The following is a 4,328-nucleotide window of genomic DNA, read 5'->3' as shown; positions in this document are numbered from 1 at the left end:
TAACAGTACTTTAGATGTCCACTTTTGCGCACGGACTGTAATAACTGGCTCACTCTTTCTACACATGGTCATATGTATTTTTTTTAAATTTTATATAGCCATCCGAAAAAGACGGAGCGGTAGTTTTGTTATGAATAGCTCGTTCTTTTAGGTCGATACATTTGTTTTAAATGTCCGTCAATCCTGAAAAAGATTTCTACTGCTACATTTTCATAGCCTGTACCATCATCTGAATCGTTGACGAAGCTTAATGAAAAGAATATATAATAGTCTTGAACACTTCGACTACATTTACAACCTAATCAAGTCGTTAACAGCATGATTTCAGAAGACTGCAAGTAATGTTACTAAAATGCTATATCTTCATGACATGCCAAAACGTGCAGCCGTTAAAAGCAAGGGGAGAAATGACCAAGCATCAACCAGTTACAATTCATCCATCAAGGTAACAAATGTAGAAAAAATGAAAACTTTCCAAGATGTACATACAGTTGCCATTAAAAGCTGGAAAAATCGTACGTCCTTTATGTTTTAGATATAACATTAGCCATATCCATGCGTAAATCTATATCTTATGTTTAGCCCGCTGCCAAGAATGCAGGACATATTTTCATTGCCCGCAATTCACAATTCTTACTTTCATTCTAACTTTGTTTAAAAATATGTGCTGACAACTTTTAAACGTTTAAAATACACTTGCTGTAATGTTACACCTTGACTACTAAGTTCTTGGTATTCCTTCGTTGCCGAAGAACACTGACAGTGTAAGGCAAGAAATTATCAAGCTTTAACGATTTCGGTTGCTACAATTCATTCATCTGGATTACAAATGAAAATTTGATGTTCAATCAAACAATCTTTGATGCATGGAATTTGTTTCATTCTCAGAAATATATGATTTCTATCTTGTGAAAACATTGAAGATGACTTGAGCCTAAATCAAATGTTCAACAAAGTTGCGTCTCTGTAATAACGACTACAGTCTATTTCAGTTGTTCTTGAAATCATTTGAATAAAAAGTAATCTTCAAGACGTACATCTTAGAGGGAGGGGACATTTTGAAACACTTGACAGTAATGTCTTCGCCCTGTGGTCTTTCTGCACTCTGCTTCCTTTTTTCCTTAAGGAATCGCTTTTGCCAAGAACGGGCAAAGATTGACTCGAAGCTTGAAACTTTCTCAACGCTGTACAGTCCGATAAACTAAAGAGCCGCAATCTTACCTCGCCTTAGGTGGCGAATGACATTTAAAATAATCCAACCCTTAAAACTGTTCGGACGTCAGGGAAATCCTACGCTTTTCCCACTTTGATTTCTTCCCTTTGTCATGGCCTGTAATGCTGGTAAAACCTACTCATAGCGCACAATGACAAATGTTTACTCTTAAGTGCATGATGGAAGCTTTTACCAAAGGCGAGATTTTTTTCATCACAGACGGTTTGTGTTTATCCCAGAGGAAATTGTTAGACTCTCCTATTCAGTACAGTAGTGCGTACTCAGTAACGGAAGCTATAGTGCTTGCAAGGACATATCATAGCTGATCTCATCATTCAAAGCACGAAGTTATAAAAGAACGTGTTAACGAGAAGAACGCTCCTATTCCCATCAAGTCGTTACTAATATTTTGCAACATACAGATACAATAAAGTCTAGTAGCGTTCCAGTGTATACCTTGCTTGTCCATTGGAATATAAAATGCTTTGAAACAAACTGTCAAAACGTATAGGGGCTGTGAACAAAGACGGTGTGATGCTGACTAACTATTTTTGAAAGATACGACGACTCTTTAGAGTGAGCGCAACTGAACGTGCTATGATCGATGCAACACAAGAGTGATCTTGTGCGAGGTGTTGACACATGCTATTCCGATTCTACGCTTCATAAAAGTATCTGGTGTACGCTGCTTGCACGGACAAGGGGTCGTTTTTTTTGTCAGCAAGCGTCTGTCCCGTAGACGACTTCTTTTAAGTCATTCCCACCGACCGCCTCTGTTCTTGTGCTTTTGATTCTTTCTCACAAGGTACTGATGAAACTCTATGCATGTTTCAACCAGAACCGGTTTAAAGCTTTAAATCTCATTTTGTACGATTCTGCTGAAACCCTTATTATGGTATACGTACAATTGCTTGTGGTTTTCGTTCGTTCAGACCCTTGTAGTACCAAGTTGGACCATAGAGCAGCAAGTTTCCTTACTGTTTCAGTAGCAGGGTATTTTTGAAGCGAGGGGTTGCTAGTCCCTCTCCTTAAACGTGCTCGATGCGCCTCCTAGAATATGGGAGCACCATTTTACGTCCCTTCCAAATGACGAGTGCAGCCCCAGCCGAGATGCCCTTCCCAGGATAGAACCGGTGTCCATCAGTCACCAGCTTATTAGAACCAGAGATCAACCGCGGGGCTATTACCAGTTGAGCCATCCCTTTATGCCTGTGGTGTCCTTCATATCTATCGTTAAAAAAATCAATAATCATCCCATTTTAAGCCGCCAAACAAACGAACAAGAAGCGTGTTTCCTTACTGTGCCATGCGCTTCCACCGTGGAGAATTTATGTTACGAATGTTTGCGTCCTAGAATAAACAAACTTTGCTAGAAACGTTCTCTATGTTATTACTAGAATATATAATGAGAATACTTACTTCTGGAGTAGCACCTCCCGAAGCACACCTTTCAAAAATGTTTCTTCCCGAACTGGGGAGTTTTCTCATATTCCTTTTCGCATAAAATGTTACCATACGGTTAATCCTCCCACTTTATATCACATATGAAGATCTGGCCAGGGATTGCCTGCGTATACAGATGCAATGACGAGATTACTAGTACAGACCAGCAACGGTCGTCGTTATAAACTTTAACCTCCTTACAACGTCCAAAAGTCCTTGTGCCTCTCTTGACAAATAGTAAAAATATGAATAATTGGCCATAAAACAAGCTGCGTTACAATCAGTCGTTAACATGCAATAAAACTCCAGGTGTTGTACGCCCTTTCGATAGCATTTATTTGTCAGGCAGCACGTAATTGTATGATTTGTGTGCCTTTGCGGTGTGGACAATTTCGCGTACACTGTGAGGCTTATGTGTGGTGTATATGAGTTATTCCATCCACGGACATTAAGCCCCAGGGGACCATAACACAATCACAAACATCTGTCATGACGTCCCTCGGACATGTCTGGTAGGACGCGATCCCACCGGAAGGCTTAGCGTTATTCAACAAAAGTCTCTACATCTTTCTTACCACATAATGCGATTCCCAAATTGCAATTGCGTAAACACCTCCATAATCATCCTAAAGCCTTCAGAGATGCCGGCAATGGTTTGAGGGATCTCTCTTGACATTTTTAAGCCTACATTCGATTTGCACTGGTCCCGGCTCGTATACGTGTATGTGATTGTGTATGCAACCATACGAATACCGTACTATAAGCTACATCATATGGTTTCAACAGGAAATGCTGAAATTAAATCTTTTAGCTACATTCTTGTTTGAATACATATTATGTCTTCTAACTTCAAGTCGTTTAACTTTCTACCGAGACAACTAAATCTTGAGCAATGAACAACATTATCAATCATAAGTTTAACGCGCTATGCTAAGTACATAGTACAAACGAACACTGAAAGACCTTGATATATCATTTGTAGCATATACCTTTTATGACAATGACAGAAACACCGTGAATACCCTTATCTGAAGGATGCTATGATTCTGTTTGTCATAAAGGTAATGTTCAAGTCGTTGGTATTCTTTCATCCACGTCTCTTTCTAGCATCAGCCTCCTACGATCATCGTCACAGTATGTTCCTTGCGAATAAAACTTTTCACAATGCCCACTGGTTGTCCAATCGAATGTAAGAGTTTAACGACGCGGCAACAGCTGTCCATGCACGGTATGATCTACTGGCAAACAAGTTATCTTCCTCTCACAGAGTCTGCCGACTCGTAGGCGGACTTTAGATTGGCTTAATATCCTGCAGGTATCGACTCCGCAGGTAAGGATGTGGTTTCTCTTCTGTGATGGTGACGACCTGATCCCAGAGGTAGCATGTGGTTTGCCCTGAGAAAAGCAGCTTTTGATGATCCAATCATCGCATCTCCAGCCTTCTCACCAATTATAATGGATTACAGCACGCCGTATTCCCACCTACTGCTGTCAATTTTGATATCTGATAGCCCTGCTGATGGATGGTGAAAGAGCTGGAAGTTCATTTCATACACAGCACGAGTATTTGCAAATTGGGGTCAACAGTTCCATGATGTTCTAGGGTGTTCTCATGAGAATCAAATCAAATTGAGGTCATTCCATTTATTTTTCTGTTCCTGCAAAAAAAACA

The sequence above is a fragment of the Branchiostoma lanceolatum genome, chromosome 12 (assembly GCF_035083965.1).
Source record: "Branchiostoma lanceolatum isolate klBraLanc5 chromosome 12, klBraLanc5.hap2, whole genome shotgun sequence".
Classification (NCBI taxonomy): Eukaryota; Metazoa; Chordata; class Leptocardii; order Amphioxiformes; family Branchiostomatidae; genus Branchiostoma; species Branchiostoma lanceolatum.
Note: the sequence above shows the minus strand (reverse complement) of the source record.